The 19,919-nt window shown below is 35.3% G+C and overlaps 1 pseudogene; it reads right to left on the bottom strand.

Moving 5' to 3' along the window:
- Nucleotides 1–19,919, bottom strand: part of LOC138172100 (ribonuclease H1-like) — a 98,416-nt pseudogene that overhangs the window by 2,153 nt on the left and 76,344 nt on the right.

The raw sequence follows: 19,919 nt of genomic DNA, 5'->3' as shown, positions 1-19,919 counted from the left end.
TTCCTTCCTTCCTTCCTGCCTTTCTACCTTCCTTCCTTCTTTCCTTCCTTCCTTTCTTCCTGAGTGCCTGCCTTCTTTCCTGCTTCCATCTGTCCTTCCTTCAAAAAAGGCTTTACTTCAAGAGGTAGCTCCCTTAGATGGGGAGATTTCCTTGTGGAAATCTAGGTGTTATAAAATCAAAAGTTTTCAGAAAAAATACATTTAAAATAATGGTTTTACCTTGATTAAATGAGGTTTCAAAAGTTACATGATGTTTTAATTGATTGGAAGGAAATTCTCTATATTGTATTATCTATTATAGCACTCAATCACCACACTCAATATAGCAAGGAATCAGTGAGAGGAAACTAGGGTGATGAGACTTATGGATGTCATGTTTATAAGGAAGAGTTTAAATACTTGGAAAAACTTGGATTTAAATAGAGAACACTGAGGGAGGATCTCTTTATATTCAATAGTTGAAAAGAAGTCATGTGAAGGAAAGATCTGATCTAGGGAGAAGAATGAGAATCAAATGTTTACAAGGGTGCATATTTCACCTTAATGTATAGGATAATGTTTTATCAAATGGAATCTTTCAACAATCAAATAGACTTAATTGAAAAATAGTGAACTTCTTGGGCATAGAATTGACTACATCAATTCAGATCTCCAGCAGCAGTATATCACTATGCCTGACAAAGAACTAGAAATGCAGGGACACCTATCAGTTGGGAAATGACTGAACAAATCGTAATCTAAAAGTATAATGGAATTTATAATTATGTCATTTTAGCCATTCCCAAGTCTTTGTGACTTTACTTCCGGTTTTCTTGGCAAAAGTACTGGTATGATTTGTCATACACTTCCCCAGTTCATTTAACAGATGAGGAACAGAGGCAAATAAAGTTAAGTGCCTTGCCAACAATCATACAGCTAGTAAGAATCTGAGGTCAGATTTGAACCCATGAAGATGAATCTTCCTAACTTCAGGCTCATTACTTTATTCACTGTGCTATGTAGTTCCCCTATGCAATAGGATACTACCAAAATATAAGAAATGAAGATTAAGATAGTTTCAAAGAAATCTCTAGAGATTTATATAAACACATCTAGTGTAATAGTATCAAATTTAACTAGAAAAAGAGATCAGTAATACATAAATAAGGAAACATCTGGGTTATATTTTCATTTGGAAAAACACTAATTCATACTATATGTGTTTTATTCTATATTTATTTATTTTGTTAACTATTTCCCTATTACATATAATGTCATTTGGGACATAATCAGGAGTGCTATGGGCCTCGTGATCAGCAGGCAGAGGAAGTGTGTCTGACATGTTTGATGTGGGGAGAAGAGAATATAACTAAAAGAATACACACACACACACACACACAAACAATAAAACAGTATTTTTTAAAGACAAACAACACAGAAAGGTTTAAGAGATCCCAAAATAAAAGCTACAAGCAACGTTATAGCCAAATTTCAGAACTATCAGGTCAAAGAGAAAAATACTACAAGTCGTCAGAAAGAAACAATTAAAAAATCAGGGAGTCACAATCAGGATTATATAGGAGTTGACACCTGCAAATTTTTTTTTCTTTTAGTTAAATATTTTATTTTTGGCCTATTATATATTTAAACAACTTTTAGCATTTTTAAAAGTTTTGAGTTCTAAATCCAATACCTGCCTCTCTGCCCTCCCCTGGCAACTCCCTGAGAAAATAAGCAATCTGACATAGATAGTACATATGCAATCATAACCCTAGGAGGGGTCTTGCTGGGTCAAAGGGTATGAAAGTGTTTACAGCCCTTTGGGCATAATTCCAGATTGCTCTCCAGAAAGGCTGGATGAGTTCACAACTCCACCAGCAATGCATTAGTGTTCCAATTTGCCCCCATCCTCTCCAGCATTTGTCATTTTCCTATTTTGTCATCTTAGCTAATCTGACTGGTGAGATGTAGAACTTCAGAGTTGTTTTGATTTGCATTTATCTAATCAATAGTGATTTAGAGCATTTCTTCATGTGCTTATAGATATCTTTAATTTCTTTCTCTGAAAATTGCCTGCTCATATCCTTAGACCATTTATCATTTGGGAAGTAACTTGTCTTATAAATTTGACTCAATTCTCTGTATATTTTAGAAATGAGTTCTTTGCCAGAGACATAGGTTGTAAAGCTTCTCTCCCAATTTCCCACCTCCCTCTTCATCTTGGTTGCATTGGCTTTGTCTGTATAGAAGCTTTTCAATTTCATGTAGTCAAAATTATCCATTTTGTATTTTATAATGTTCTCTAATTCTATTTTAGTCATAAAATCTTTCCCTCTCCACAAATCTACCATGTAAACAACTCCTTGTTTTCTGAGACTGCTTGGCGTATCAACTTTTATACCTAGATCATGCACCCATTTAGACTTGATTTTGTCATATGTCCTTAGATAATGGTCTTTGCCCAGTTTCTGCCATACTATATTCCAGTTTTACCAGCAGTTTTTTTTTTTTGTCGAATAGTGAGTTCTTCTCCCAAAAACCAGGGTCTTGGGGTTTATCAAACAATGAATTATTATAGTCATTGACTTCTGACTCTTGTGTGCCTAATCTATTCCATTGATCAACTTCTCTATTCCTCAGCCAGTACCAAGTAGTTTTGATGACTGCTGCTTTATAATACAGGTTGAAATCTGGTATAGCTAGTCCACCTTTCTTAGCATTTCTTTTGATTAATTCCCTTGATATTCTGGACCGTTTATTCTTCCAAATGAATAGTTACTATATTTTCTAGCTCTATAAAGTAGTTTTTTTTGGTAAATTAATTGGTATGCCACTAAATATATAATTTAATTTAGGTAAAATTGTCATTTTTATTATATTAGTTCGACCCAGCCATGAGCAATTGATTTTTTCCAATTAGTTAGATCTGACTTTACTTGTGTGAAAAGTGTTTTGTAGTTGTGGTCATATAGGTCCTGGATTTGTTTTGGAAGGTAGATTCCCAAATATTTTATAATGTCTACAATAACTTTAAATGGGATTTATCTTTCTATCTCCTGCTGTGAATTTCATTGGAAATATATAGAAATGCTAAGAATTTATGAGGGTTTATTTCATATCCTGCAACTTTGCCAAATTTATTGTCTCCAGCAGTTTTTTACTTGATTCTCTAGGATTCTCTAAGTATATGATCATATCATCTGCAAAGAGTGATAGCTTGTTCTACTCTTTGCCTAATTTGATTCCTGTAATTTCTTTTTCTTCTCTAATCGCTATGGCTGACATTTCTAGTACCAGATTGAATAATAGGGGTGATAGTGGACACCCTTGTTTCACCCCTGATCTCATGGGAAATGCTTACAGCTTCTCCACATTACATATATTACTTGATGATGGCTTCAAATAGATGCAACCTATTATTTTAAGGAAGGCTCCATTTATTCCTATACTTGCTAATGTTTTTTATTAAGAATGGATGTTGTATTTTGTCAAAAAGCCTTTTCTTTATCTATTGAGATGACCATGTGTGTTCTGCTAGTTTTATTGTTGATATCATCAATTATACTGATGGTTTTCCTGATGTTAAACCATCCCTGCATTTCTGGAATAAATCCTACCTGATCAAAGTGTATTATTCTTCAGATAAGTTGCTGTATTCTTTTTGTTAGTATTTTATTTAGAATTTTTGCATCTATATTCATGAGGGAAATTGGTTTATAATTTTCTTTCTGTTTTATATCTTCCTGATTTAGGTATCAGTACCATATTTGTGTCATAAAAAGAATTTGGTAGGACTCCTTCTTCACTAATTTTCCCAAATAGTTTGTGGAGTATTGGAATCAATTGTTCTTTAAATATTTGATAGAATTCACTGGTAAATCTGTCTGGCCCTGGAGGTTTTTTCCTAGAGAAATGACTGATGGCTTGTTCAATTTCTTTTTCTGAGATGGGGTTATTTAAGTTATTTACTTCTTCTTTAGTTAATCTGGGCAACTTGTATGTTTGTAAATATTCATCCATTTCCCTAAGATTGTCAAAATTATGTACATACAATTGGGAAAAATAATTGCTAATTATTGTTTTGATTTCCTCTTCATTGGAGGTATATTGACCCTTTTCATTTTTGATACTCATAATTTGGTTTTCTTCTTTGTATTTTTTTTATCATATTGACTAAGGGTCTATCAATTTTGTTGGTTATTTTCCATAAAACCAGCTCTTAGTTTTATTTATTGATTCAATAGTTTTCTTAATTTGAATTTTATTAATATCTCTTTGGTTTTCAATACTTCTAATTTAGTATTTAATTGGGGATTTTGAATTTGTTCTTTTTCTAGGTTTTTCAATTGCATGCCCAATTTGTTGACCTCCCTTTTCTCTAATTTAATCACGTATGCACTCAGGGATATAAAACTTCCCCTAAGAACTGTCTTTAATGCATCCCACAAATTTTGGTATATTGTCTCATTATTATCATTCTCTTGAATGTAATTACTCATTGTTTCTATAATTTCTTGTCTGACCCACTCATTCTTTAGGATTAAATTGTTTAATTTCCAATTAGTTTTTAGTCTGTCGTCCCATGGCCCTTTTCTTACATATAATTTTTATTACATCATAATCTGAGGATGCATTTAATATTTCTGCCTTACTGCATAGAATTGTGAGGTTTTTATGCCCTAGAACATGGTCCGTTTTTGACTATGTGCCATGAACCACTGAGAAAAATGTATATTCCTTTTTATCCCCATAAGTTTTCTCCAGAGATCAATCATACCTATCCTCTCTAAAATTCTGTTCATCTCCTTAAATTCTTTCTTCTTTATTTTGAGTTTAGGTTTATCAAGTTTGCAGAGGGGGAGACTAAGGTCTCCCATTAGTATTGTTTTGCTATCTATTCCTCTAATTCCTTTACCTTCTCCTCTAGGAATTTGGATGCTATTCCACTTGGTGCATAAATATTAAGTAATGATATTGCTTCATTCTTGATGGTGCCTTTTAACTGGATATTGTTTCCTTCCTTATTTCTTTTAATTAGGTAAATTTTTTTTCTTTTGCTTTATCTGAGATAACGATTCCTACCCCTGCTTTTTTTTTTTACTTTAGCTAAGCCATGATGTATTTTACTCCAGCCTTTTACCTTTACCCTGAGTGTATCCTTCTGTTGCAGATGTGTTTCTTGTAAACAGCATATTGTAGGATTATGATTTCTAATCCATTCTGTTATCCATCTCCGTTTTATGGGAGAGTTCACTCCAATCACATTTACAGTTATGATTGTTATCTTTTTCTTTCCCTCCATCCTATTCCATCCCCTATTAATGCTCATATTTTCCCCCTTTCTCCCTTCCCCCCTTAATAGTTTTCCTTTTGACCAGCCCTCCCCCAGTATTCCTTTATCAGCCTCCCTCATTTTTCCTCCCCTTTCCCCTTACTTCTTCCCTTCCTACTAACTACCACCCCCTTTCATAGCACTTTCTCCCTCCTACTTTCTGTAGGATATTTTTATACTTAATGAAGTATGTTATTTCTTCTTCACACCAAGGTTGACAGAAACAAATCTCATGCAAAGCTCCTCTCCCTCCCCTCTTTCCCTGCAAAATTATACGTTTTGTGTTTCTTCTCCATAGAGTCCTATGCTTAACTGGTTGTTATACCCTCCTTGCACCAGAACCAATGAGGGAATAGCTTATATGATTCTCTCCTCCCTCCCTTCTTTTCCTCTGCTATACTGTTTTTATGCCTCTTTTTGTGGCATAATTTACCCTTTACCACTTCATTCATTCCTCTTCTTCCATTACAGTCCCTTTGTAGCTGTTAACAAGATTTTTTAAATCATTCTGTTGTGTATTTTACACTCATACCCTCTACTTGTATATAACCAGTTTGCTCTTATCAAATAGCAGGGTGTGTGTGTGTGTGTGTGTGTGTGTGTGTGTGTGTTTGTGTTTTCCTTGTTTACCTTTCTATGTCACTGTTGCATTTTGTAATTGGACGTTGAATTTTCCATTGAGTTCTGGCTTTTTTATCAGGAAGGTCTGCAACTCTGTTATATCATTGAATGACTATCTCTTTGCCTGCAAGAATATGCTCGGTCTTGCTGTGTATGTGATCCTTGGTTGTAACCCGAGTTCTTTTGCCTTCCGGAAAATTGTATTATACTGCCTCTGACCTTTCAGTGTAGAGGCTGCCAAATCCTGTGCGATCCTCACTGTGGACCCTCAATATTTGAATTGTTTCTTTCTGGCCGCTTGAATTATTTTCTCTTTTATCTGGTAGTTCTGGAGTTTGGCCATGACATTTCGAGGACTTTTCAGTTTGGGATCTCTTTCAGCAGATGTCTGGTGGATTCTCTCCATTTCTATTTTACACTCAGTTTCTAGTATCTCAGGGCAGTTTTCCTTAACGAGCTCTTGGAGGATGTTGTCCAGGCTCATATTTTCATCATGATTTTCTGGTAGGTCTATGATTCTCAGATTATCTCTCCTGGTTCTGTTTTCCAGGTCAGTTATTTTTTTTTCTTTGAGGTATTTTACCTCTTTTTCTAATTTTTCATTCTTGTTGTTTTGTTTGACTAATTCTTGATTCCTCATAGAGTTATTTGCTTCAATTTGGTTGATTCTAGTTTTTAGCAAATCATTTTCCTTGTTTAATTTTTGGAGCTCCTTTTCTATATCATACACTTTTCTTTTTAGAGAGATGTTTTCTTCATTATAATGTTTTTTCTAATTCTGCAATTTTGGTTTTGAGAGAATTATTCCTTTTGACTACTATCTCTCTCATTTGGTTTTCAAAGTTTCCTTTGATCTCATCTGGGAGAGCTTTCTGTGCTTGGGACCCATTCCCTGTTGATGTTTCAGCTGTGGGTGTGGAGTCCACATTGTCTCCCTCTGAGTTTGGTTCCTCCCACTGAGGATAGTATGACTCCAGAGTCTTTGTAGTCTGCTTTCTACCCATTTTGGGCCAGGGCCCTAGCCACTCCCTTCCTCTAGGGATGCCAAGCCTTTACTGTAGAGGGTTTTACCCTGGGGCAATAGTTACTATGTTTTCAGGGTCAAATTGGGTGAGTTGGAGAAGGTAAGGTTCACTCTGTCATCCTGGTCTTTGGAGGTACTGATAGGGGCTATTTTTTTTTAATCTTTGTGCTATGAAGGGGTAGCCCCAGGAGTATTTGCTGTCTGGGACAAGGGCCCCTGCATTTGGTGCTTACCTTGCTCTTTCCAGTCCCATCCCTTTGGTGATTGTCCTGGTAGTGGCCCTTGTCGTTGATGGGAGGACTTGCCCTCTGAGTTGATCAGGTGCCTTCTGGGCCTGCTTCTGCCTCTGTGGGCCACTACTTCCAGGCCTGCCTTGAAGAAAAAGAAATTAAAAGAATTAGAATAATAAATGAGGAATCAAAATTATAACTCTTTGCAGATGATATGATAACATACTTAGAGAACCCGAGAGTATCAACTAAAAATTACTTGAAATAGTTAACAGCTTTAGCAAAGTTGCAGGATATAAAATAAACCCACATGAATTATCAGCATTTCTATATCTTACCAACAAAGCCCAACAGCAAGAGATAGAAAGATAGATTATTTTTAAAGTAACTGTGGACATGATAAAATATTCAAGAGTCTACCTGCCTAGATAAACTCAGGAACCATGTGAACAAAATTATAAAATGCTTTTCACACAAATAAAGTCAGATTTGAAAAAATATTAGAAAAAATATTAATTGCTTATGGGTAAACCAAGATAATATAACAAAATGACAATTCTGCCTAAATTAATTTACTTTTTCAGTGCCATGCCAAACTACCAAAAATATTTTATAGAGCTAGGAAGAAAAAATCATCAGAAAGAATAAAGGTAAAGAATATCAAGGAAATTAATGGGGAAAAAATGCAAAGGAAGGTGGCCTAGCCATACCAGATCTAAAACTATATTTTAAAGCATCAATCATAAAAATTAATTGGTACTTGTTAAGCAATAGAGTGGTGGATCAGTGGAATAGGTTGGGCATATAAGACACAATAGCCAATGAGTCTAGTAGAATAGCATTTGATAAACCCCCAAACCCCACCTTATGGGAAAATAGCTCAATATTTTTTCAAAAACTGCTGGGAAAATTAGACAACAGCATGGTAGAACCTACATGTTGATCAGTATCTCACACCATATCTCAAGATAAGGTCAAAAAATGTACATGATTTAGACTTAAAGGTTGATACTATAAGCAGATTTTTTTTTTTTATGTTTTAGTAGTTAAAGCCATAAGAAATAATTTCTGCAAAAGTGTTGTGGAGAGTGGGATAGAGAAGGCTGTATCTGTTTTTTTAATTTTAATTGTGATAGCTTAGAGACAAAAAGTGAAGTATAGGTGGATCCTAGCACAGTGACCATTAGGTAAGAATAACCAATGTATAACCATTAGACTTGTTCATTCATACTAATTACTTTCTATTAACTCAAAGAAAACCAGGGCACTGACTAAAACACACGCCAAGATGCATTGACTTTTGAAACTTAATTACCCAATGGGCTCTTCATTTGATCATTATCAGCCTTATTTTCTGTTCCACTGTTTCCTCTAAGTTGTTGTAGAAGTCGGCTGCCTCTTAATTGTGGAGCACATTTGTCTCTTGACAATTTGCTCCCCCAGATTTCCAATAAACCTCATGCCTCATCATAATAGAGAGCCAAGTTGCCTTGCTGAAATGCACTCATCATTTACCAGGTGTGGTCCAGAGGTGACTAATGAGTCCAATGTCCCTGCTGTTTCTTGTTTAGTCTAGTAATTAGCTCTCTCTGCTGTTATCCTTGTAAAGGATGGAAGCCTGTTGAGCCACTTGGCAGGGCTGAGTGAATGGCCTGTCTAACCTGGGCTCCCTATTGAAAGTTCCTTCGGAAGGTATGAACACAGCAGGAGTGCCTTACACACAGCAGAGAGAGAAAGTCCAAGTATATACTGGCATAATTTCTTTCTATGATGTTTCCCAGTCTGCTTCAGAATATATTATTTGGAAATTTATTTATTCACTCAGTATGCATACCTTCTAAGATAATAATAAGCAAAATGGCAGACATCCTGGGATTTAGAGAAAATATATTCAGAATCCCATGAGACTGACTTTGAGATAGATGTCATGAGCTAAGGAAATTCATGTGTGCCCATTTTTGGGTCCATATGTGAAAAACCTGAAGAATCAGAAATATATGCTTTGTCATATAGGTGAAAATATTCCCCATGTTATAAATGGGGAGTGTACCCATTTTGTAACATGAAGCTGTTTCTAGAGGTTAGAATACACATTCTGGCTTCTGTGTTATGAGATTTAGTTGGTTTTTTTTTTTTTTTACCATTTTTCTTTTCTTTTTAAATTGTGGATACTCCATATTTCTTAATTTTATCTTGAAGAGGAGAGGTAGATATAAGGCAAAGATTTTTGAATTGTAATAGGCTCATATTTAGTCATGTGAATGGCACTCATATTCAGCATTTATTAAATGTTTATTGTGTGCTAATCACTATGCTAAATTCTAGAAATACAAAGGAAAGCCAAAACTGGGTGCATGTGCTCAAGGAACTCAGATTGTAATGGGGGAGACATCAAAAAACAGATGTGTATATACAGATATATTCTTGTAAATGTAATATAATCTTAAACTGAAGGTGACTAGAGGAATGTGTGTGTATTGAGAGTATTAGTGAATCATAATTTTGGAGTTGAAAGCTTCTAAATAGTCATTAAATTATGGAATCATAGATTTAGATTTTAAAAAGAATGCAGAGACCATTGTGTTTAACTCCCAAGTTTTCATATGAGGGTACTAAAGCTCAGAGTTTAAGTGACTTGTTAAGAATCACATAACCAGTAAGTATCCAAGGCAAGCTTACAACTCAGGTATTCCTCATTGTAGATCCATTTTTCTATCCATTGTGATATTTAATTTCATAGATGAAGAAACTTACCCTAAGATTAACTAAATTGTCCAAGGGCACATGATAAAAAGAATAGCAGAGATAGAATTTGAATTTAGGTCCTCTAACTAAAAATATCACAGATTTTTCACTAATATATTGTTTCTTCATAACAGAAAAGCCTATACAGAGCATATCAAGCAAGTACTAATGAAGTCTGAGACCCCACTTAGCTCTGAATTTCTGAGATTGCACATGATCAGGATCTTAGGAGCCAAAAAACTTTATTTAATCTGCATAATGACTTACTATGATATATTTCATTACTATTCAAGCTTCAACAAATATTTATTAAGCACCTACTATGTGTCAAGTACTATGATAGATGCTCATGATACAAACAAATGATCCAAAAATTACTTTCAAGGAGCTAATGCTATGTTGGGCTCCATTAAGAGTGTTGCCTGGTTTTCAGTCATTTTTCAGTCATATTTACAACTTTCTTCTCCAGCTTATTTTACAGATGAGAACATTAAAGCAAATATGGTTAACTGACTTGACTAGTGTCACACAGCCAGTGTCTGAGACTGTATCACAACTCAGGTAGACGAGTCTTTCTGACTCCTGACCTGGCACTCTAACTGTGGCACCATCTAGCTGCCCTTAGGGATTTCATTTTTAGAAATAGAGAGGTGATAGCCCCATTGTACTTTACCATTGTCAGTACTCACCTCTAGAGTATTGTGTTGAGTTAAACCACAGTCTAAGAAGGAGGTTGATCAGCTAGAGACTATATAAAGAATTTCAATTATTAGGGTAAGGGATTAGAGTCCATGTTATATGAGGGTGTATTGAAAGAAGTGGGCATTTTTAGCCTGGAAAAAGAAGATTCAGGGTAGGAGATATCAGACTGTTCAAGTGCTTGTAGGGCTAAGTGGTAGAAAATTGAACTTGTTTTGCTCTCTCTTCCAGAGAGCAGAACCCAAGGGCAATGTGTGGATGTTGCAAGAAATAAACAAACATTTATAACAATGAGAGATGTCCAAAAGCAAAAAGAAATGCCTCAGAGGGCAATGACATTATTTTCCATTGATATCTTCAGGCAAAGGCTGGAGTGTTACTTTGCAGAAATGTTGCAGAAGATACTCCAGTCATGTATACTTTAGAATAGAGGCTCACAGATAATCAGGTGATGCTTTAAGAGCACATTGAAGTAATCATTTTTTTGTCAAGTGCATTCACTAGGTGTGAGAATTTGTGCTAGGTTTTGGTGATCTAAACATTAAATATGGTTTATTCTCTGCCTTCATGGAGCTCATATTCCTGCATATATCTCTGTGATGTGTACACAATACATATGTTATATAATATTGAGGGAAGTTGGTAAAGGAAAGATTCATGATCTATTAAAAATATTATGGGGGATTTTTTTTTGGAGAGAACATTAATAGGAAGATGAGGAAAGGACATAGGGAAATGTACTGTCAGAGCTAAGCCTTAATGCAAGTGGAAGAAGTTGAAAGACAGATATGAGGATAGACTATAACTGAAGTAACAACAACTCATGGAGTTTACACAAAGGTATGGTAAAACATCAAATAGGATTTTTGATTTCTAGGTTCCTTTTATATTGTGGCTTTCAGGTAGTCCAATAATTTTTAAATAATCTCTCCTGGATCTGTTTTCTAGGTCAGTGGTTTTCCCAATGAGATATTTCTCATTGCCTTATGTATTTTTTTTACATTTGTTTGGATCTGTTTAATGGTATCTTGATTTCTCATAATGTCACTAGCTTCCATTTGCTCCAGTCTAATTCTGAAGGAATGATTCTCTTCAGTGAGCTTTTGAGATTCTATTTCCATCTGGCAAATTCAGCTTTTTAAGGCATTTGGCTCCTCATTGCCTTTGTGAGCCTCTTTAGCCATTCAAGTTAGTCTATTTTTAAGATGTTATTTTCTTCAGTAAGGATGTTGACTTTCATTTCATAATTTTCTTGCATCATTCTTATTTATCTTCTCAATTTTTCCTCCACTTCTCTTATTTGGTTTTCAAAATCCTTCTTAAAGTGCTCTATGGCCTGTAACCAGCTAGTATTTTCTTGGAATCTTTTGGTGCAGGAATTCTGACTTCTCTCACTCTCTCTCTCTTTTTTTTTTTTACTACACGAAGGGCATTATTTCTTTCTTTTTATTTAAATTTGTCTTTCAAATGCTTTATTAACTTCTGATTTACATCATTCATTTCAGCCAGATTTTGAGTTACAAATTTTCTGCCCATTTTTCCCCTAATATAAAATAGGGTGAGATACCATATTTACTGTGTATTTCATTTCCTCCTCAAGGCAAATTCAATGGGAATAAGGTTGACCCATTCCCTTTGGCCTTCCTATTCTTCCCCTCCATTGTAACCAGTTTCCCTTGCCTCTTCTATATGAGATAGTTTACCCCATTATATCTTTGCCCAAATCTTCTCATTATATTGCTCTCTCACCTCATAATTTCACCTTGTGAGTATCATCCCTTCCTGTTAAGTTGGTCCTGTACACTCTATCTATGTAAACCTGTAAACATATATACACATATTCACATATGTATTCATATACCCATATACACTGACATACATATATATATATATTTCTATTCCCTTCAACTAGTAAGAAAAGTTTCATAAGTTACACTTATTGTTTTTTGATGTAGTAATGTCAATAGTTCAACTTTGATAAGTTCCTAATGATTTCTTTTCCCTGTTTACCTTCTAATGCTTCTCTTGCTTCTTGTATCTGAATGTAAAATTGTCTATTCAATTCTGGTTTTTTCAGCAAGAATGCTTGAAAGTCCTCTATTCCACTGAATGACCATATTTTCTCCTGAAAGAAGATACTCAGTTTTGCTGTGTAGGTAATGCTTGGTTTTAATCCCAGCTCCATTGACCTCCACCATATCATATTCCAAGCCCTTCAATCCCTCAGTGTAGAAGCTGCCAGATCTAGGGTTTTCCTGATTGTGTTTCCACAATATTCAAATTGTTTCTTCCTAGCTGCTTGTAATATTCTCTCCTTAATCTGGGAATTCTGGAACCTGGCTATAATATTCCTAGGAGTTTTCTTTTTTGGGATCTTTTTCAGGAGGTGATTGGTGGATTCTTTCAACCTCTATTTTGCCCTCAGGTCCTAAAACATCAGGACAGTTTTCTTTGAGAACTTCCTGGAGGATGATTGGTAGGTTCTTACTTTGATCATGGCTTTCAGGTAGTCCAATAATTTTTAAATTATTTCTCCTGGATCTATTTTCCATGTCAGTGGTTTTTCCCATGAGATATTTCACATTGCCTTCTATTCTTTCATTTGTTTGGATCTATTTAACAGCATCTTGATTTCTCATAAAGTCATTTGCTTCCATTTGCTCCAATCTAATTCTGAAGCAATGATTCTCCTCATTGAGCTTTTGAGATTCTTTTTCCATCTGACAAATTCGGCTTTTTAAGGCATTCTTCTCCTTATTTCCTTTTTGAGCCTCTTTTGACATTTGAGTTAATCTATTTTTTAAGGTGTTATTTTCCTCAGTCAGGCTGTTGACTCTCATTTCATAATTTTCTTGCATCATTCTCATTTCTCTTCCCAATTTTTCCTCCACTCTCTTATCTGCTTCTTAAGGTCCTCTATCGCCTGTAACCAGCTTGTATTTTCCTTTGAAGCTTTTGGTGCAGGAATTCTGACTTCACTGTCTTCCTCCTGTTCTATGCTTTTCTCATTTTTGTCCCCAAAATAGGAGTCTCATGTTGGAATCTTCTGTCTGCTTTGTTTCCTTTGCTTGGTCATGTCACCCCTCAGTGACTTGACCCCTGGGCTTTATGCCACAGTAGGATTCTGCCACCAGACAGGGGAGCTTTTGTCCCAAACACTGGGGATTTCTCATCTGCTGGAGGTATTTGCTGGGTGCCCTCTCTGAGGTCTCCACATGATCTGGCAAGCTGGACACACACCCCAGGACCTCCACCTTAGACAGCCATCCAGATCCAAGAAGGTTAAAACAAGAGTGATTACCCCTAAGACTTTTGCTTGGTATCTCCCTATACTCTGCAGGCCAGGAGCTGAAGCTGCCATGTGTCTGGCTGGCTGTGCCAGTATCTCAGTGCCTTTTTGCTCCGGATGCAAAAGCCATGTACTCCCACTTACTGGGTCCCAAAGTCCAGACTGCACTGCCCTCTCACTTTGTCCTTCGCATGTATTTTTTGCTAAATCTGGAAAGGCCACAGCTGCTGCTGATCTGGGGTCCCTCTGGCAGGTGACTGGTCAGGCCCACCCTTGGGCTAAAGCCTAGGCATGGGGCTGAGCTCTGCTCCCAACGGGCTGTGCTGGCTTATTTCTGCTGGCTTGCAGGGCTGTCCGCAGTGGGAGGTTAGCTTCTCTGTGTAATTTTGTTGGTTCTGCATCTCCAGAGTTTGTTTAGAGTCCCCTTTTTACATGTATTGGGGAAGGTGGAAGCCTGAGCAGTGGGGAGGTCCTGCTTCTACTGCACCATCTTGACCCTGCCCCCCTTGATGCTCATTTTTAATGCCATAAGTTTCAAACCCTCTATCCTGATAATTCTATCACTTCCTCCTCTCCCCAAAAATCCCTTTTGCATTGATTTTATAATTTTTTTGATATTACATCTCCCCATGACAATATAAATTCTTTAAAAGTGAGACCAGTTGTTTTATTGGAATAGGGAATTCCACAATAGGAACCTTCCTATACAGTGCGTATCAAGCACTACTGCCCAACTTACAGTCCTGAACATATCTCTGGGTCACTGAGAGGTTGAATAGCTCAGTTAAATTACCAAAGATAGTATGTGTTAGAGATAGAAACTGAGTCAAGATTTTCTTGAATTTGTAGCCAGTCCTTTAGGCATACACAATGCTGCTTGTTGAGTGACTGACATATGGCAAAAGTTCAGTAAATGCTAGCAAAACCAAATTAGAATTGTAGGTAAGTTTAAAGTATACTCCAGAATGCTAAAATCTAATTATGAATAGGCTTATCTAATCTATTCCTTGAGTGACTCAGAACTGCAACAGATAAGCATATAGGCACTGGAAGAGTTTCAGCTTTGAAGTTTACAAGCCAGAATCAGTATTGAACAGTGAATAAGGTCACTATGAATGAAACCCTTGAGTGCAATAATGGCAGAAATGCCCAATACTTGCTTTCTCCATGGCTGGCTGCAGAATCACTGAACTGAAATTGAGGAGGGTTATCATGACAAAGAAATAATAACATTTCAACATTGGTGTTCAGTGACATCCTTTAAGTAAAATAATACACTAATAACGAAGTATACATTCAGGAAAGATGATATATAGGAGGAGGTAGGGCTGTAGCAAACTAAGGCACCAGGATAAAGAGGTCATGAAGTTTACATATAATGGGTCCCTGTCTTATGCCTCCTTGACAGCCAGTCTGAAATTCAAGATAGCCAAATGTATGAAATACTGAAAAAAGAGAATATAAGTCCTCTCTTTAGTTTAACTTCCTATTCCAGAAATCATTAAGTTAGATACTCCTAGCTAGCACTTATATATATTGAACATTTTGAAACATTTTATATATGCTATCTCAATATATTATGAAAATAACCCAGTGAGGTATGTAATATTATTCCCATTTTACAGTTATTAAAACAGGTTTAATAGAGTTTGAGTGCATTGTTCATAGTTAGACAGCTAATAAAAATCTTGAAAAACTGAATTCATGTCTTCTTGAATCAAAGACAAAATATATATCCACTATATCACCAACCTGCATAATCAGCCATTTATTTTACAAACACTGTTGATGTGACCAACACAATGGAGGATGAGAAAATATCTCATGACCACTCAAACTGCTCCAAACCAGGAATTATGCACAAAAGGTAAAACAATATAAGTTGTCTCCATGTTCCCGAAGACCATGAACATACTGTTCAAAAGTGGTAACAAGCAGATAAACCAGCAGCAGAGGAGACAAATACCTTGACAAAAATGGAGCTTCACTAGTTAACCCATGTGCTTGCATCAGAACATCATTCCTGCCCCCAAACCCAGTGTCCTACAAATCAAAGGAAAGCCTTTTAGTAAATAGATGGGGAGGAAAACTATAGGATTTAAGCAAGGAAAATAAAGGAAAATAATTTGCTTGAGTGTTGAGGGGTAAAACTTATGAACTCCTTCTCAGTCTTTAAAATATTTTTCAAAAGGTTTCCTTTGAAGTTATTTAGTGCTAGAAAAAAAAATCTAGACTAAGGTATAGGGAAATTAAGCCCCTAGAAACAACTGATACCAAGAAGTCTGGGAGGCAATATCCTTTGTCTCACCTACAGGAATTATCATTTCTAAGTGTGAGGAATGAAAGATAAAGGAGATCTGGGGTAAAATCTTGAAGAAAAAGAAACAGAAAATACTTAGGAAAGGATACCAAAATAGGAATCATAGAATACTTAATTTGATAAGACATATGAAGAATAAAGAAAAAATAAATAAGTATCAGGGCTAAGAATCAAAGTATAAATACCTATAAGGGAAAGAAAATGAAGATAAAGGAGAAAAGAAGGAAAATATATTTTAGAAAAAATCACAAAAATTAAATTTAAAAATTTGAAGGTGAGCAGAAGAAAGGGACTCAATTAAATTTCTCTACTGAGAAGAAAATGAAATGAAAGGGTGGATTAAATAAATAAATAAAAAGAAAAAAAGGACTAAAGTTAAATACAATGACAAAATCAGTCAACTGGAGAAGAGATAGAGGAGGATATAGGGATGCAATGCACTGAGAATAGGGTTATCTCCAAATATATTAAGTCAAAACAGAAAAAAAAAATTTATAAAGTAAAATTTCTTATAGGAAAAATGGGAAACATTTTAATCTGGAAAACATTACAATATTAGAGAAAATATAGGAAAATGCCCACCTAACTCATACTTGTAAATGTGAATTGAGGAGGGCAGAGCCACAATGTTAAAGACAGGGAATCATCTGAGCTCTCCCAAGTTCCCCTACTAAAAAAAAAAAAAATTTAAAATAATGCCTCCCTCAGCAACCATCTGGTCTCACTCCTACATTTTAAAACTACAGGCCTTTACATTTATAGGGGACTTTGTAGTTTCAAAGTAAATTCCAGATTGTTGCACTTGATTTATGGTAGCCTTAGGGTAATGGTAAATTTTTTCTAGTAAAGGATTTGTTTGCCTTGTCTGTAGCTAATGGGTTAAGAGGTTGCCAAACTCATCTAGTCTACTGTCCCCTTTAAAAAAATACTCAGCACTGCCTCCCCAAAAAAAGTCTACTTTTTTTACCCTTTAACTTAATTTAAAAATTTGCATCATAATAAAAAAATATTATTTAAAAAATGACAAATCTTAAATTTAATGATTTATTGTAAATTTTTATTTTCTTCCTGCATTGAAATTTTGATGATGCAATATTATATCATCTTCCTCCTGATGCATGCTGGACTTCCCAATAATGTGCAACACTCTCCGTCTGTCAACAGTTGCTTGTTAAGAATTGTTGATAGAGTTGATCTGATCTGTTATAACTTGCATTTTGTGTGTTTACTCAGAAAATAATGTAATCACTACAACTTTAATTTTGTTACACAATAGATGAAACATGTACCAAATAATAGTGCCTCAAATTGAATTTTAGAGAGGAAGAACCAAAAATACATCAAGGTAAAACAACTTTGCAACCTAAGATAAGTCAGAATGTTGACAGGGAATGTCTGTCTCATGGATGTGGTGGGATGGCCATGCTTGAAGTAGAATAAATCATAGACTTTGCCTTAGGAGGCCAGCACCAAGCCTTTCAGGTAGATGCTTTGCAGAAGGCAGGGACTTTAGTCAATTTCAGCCCATGGAACAGACAATTGTTCAGTATGAGAATTCCTAGAGATACTTGCTGGCACTGAGTGCAGGACTCTGTTGCATTGCCAATACAAAATTCTGATTTACAATCCTGAAATCACTGTGATGCTTGTGCTTATCAAAGCAAATGAATAGGGGTGCTTGTCCCAGTTTTGGGGTGGATAAGAGTCCTTGTGGTCACTCACAGACCACATCACAGTTAAGGAGAGCAGTGAACTCACCTCTCCTTATATCATATCACCTTGGAAGAATTGAAAACCTGGAGACTCTCAGAACTAGTTAAAAAATAGCAGCATGAAAAACCTGAAGCTTGGAAGAAAGTCCCCTCATCCCCAGTAGTAGAATCCAACTTTAATTAAAGTTGGACATCAAGAAATTCTCTGAAAAAATAAGCAAGCAACAAAAAAAGAATTTAATCACAGAACATTACTATTGTGAAAGAGAGGCTCGAAACACATACTCAGAAGAGGACAATGAAATAAAAAAATTACATGCAAAGGTTTTGTAAAATGTGTGTGGACACAGGCTTAAAAAGAATTCTTGAAAGAAATAAAAAAGATTTTAAAAATCAAATAAGAGAAGTAGACAAAAACCGGGAAAATGAATAAGAATGATACAAGAAAACCTACAAAAAGAGTTAACAGCTTGAAAAAAGAGACAAAAAGTAATACTGAAGAAAATAATAACATAAATAACAGAATTGGCCAAGAAACACAAAAACAAAAAATCACTGAAGAAAATCACTACTTAAATTGTAGTTGACCAAATTGGAAAAATAAAAATAGGAACAAAAGTTCAATGAAGAAAACAATTCCTTTAAAATTAAAATTGGTTAAGTTGAAGCTAATGACTCCATGTAACATAAATAATAAAAAGTTAAAAGAGTGAAAAAAGAAGAAAGTTGCAAAATATTTAATCTGCAAAACAATTGACCTGTAAAATAGATCAAGGAGAGAGAATTTAAGAGTTATTGAACTACCTTGAAGCCATGATATAAAAAAAGAGCCCAGACATCATCTTTCAAGAAAGTTTCAAGGAAAATTGTCCTAATATCCTAAAACCTGAGGGCAAAATGGAAATTGAAACAATCCACCAATCCACTACTTAAAAATACTAAAATGAAAACTTGAAGTAATAGTATAACCCTATTCAAGAATTCCCACCTCAATGAGAAAATATCGCAATTAGTTGGGGAGAAGTAATTTAAATATCATGAAGCCACAGTCAGTCTATGAGATTTAGCAGCTTCTATATTAAAAGATCAAAGGGTTTGGAATGTGGCATTTGGGAGAACTGAAAAGCTATGATTATAAACCAAGAATAGCATACCAAGCAAAACTAAGGATAACCTATCTGGAAGAAAATAGTCATTAAAAGCCTTAAAAGCATTCATGATGAAAAAGGCATCTGAATGGAATATTTTACTTTAAAATACAAGATTGAAGAGAAGCATAATAAGGTAAATAGGAAAGAAAAAACCATAAGAGATTCAATAAAGTTAAACTGTTTACTCTCCTATATGGGAAGATGATACTTATAACTCCTAAAAACTTTCTCATTATTAGTGCAATTAGAAGTTGTATTCAGAAAAAGGGCATGGGGATGAGTTGGTTTTGATGGAATAATATAAAAAAAAAGGTCGAGAAAGAGGGATGGATTGAAAGAAGAAGGAAGGGAGAGGTACAGTAGGGTAAATTGTCTCACAAAAAAAGATGCACAAAAGGAAGTTTTTACACCGAAGAAGATGGGGGAATGCCCAGTGCTTGAAGCTTATTCTCATATGAATTCACTCAAAGAAGGGATAGCATACATATAAAGCTAAACATAGAAATCTATCTTATGGATATGTAGAATAGAATATGGATGGGGGAGGGGGCAGATAGCATTCAATGGTAAAACAAAAGAGACTTTTGAGGAGGGACAGGGTGAAAGGAGAGAGAAAGAAGCATATATAGGGATAAAATGGGATATACAGAAATGCACAGTAATCATAATTGTGAATGTGAAAGGGATGAAGTCAAGAATTAAATGGAAGAAGAAAGCAAAGTGCATTAAAGAAAAATAGAATCTGTTTATAAGAAAAACATTTTAAGCAGAGAGACACACACTGGGCTGGAACAAAAACATCTTATGTTGGTTGGAT

This window comes from Petaurus breviceps, unplaced genomic scaffold (assembly GCF_028583685.1).
Source record: "Petaurus breviceps papuanus isolate PSGF00001 unplaced genomic scaffold, PetGlider_PUasm1.0 490, whole genome shotgun sequence".
Classification (NCBI taxonomy): Eukaryota; Metazoa; Chordata; class Mammalia; order Diprotodontia; family Petauridae; genus Petaurus; species Petaurus breviceps.
This window is presented reverse-complemented; position numbering and strand designations above follow the sequence as displayed.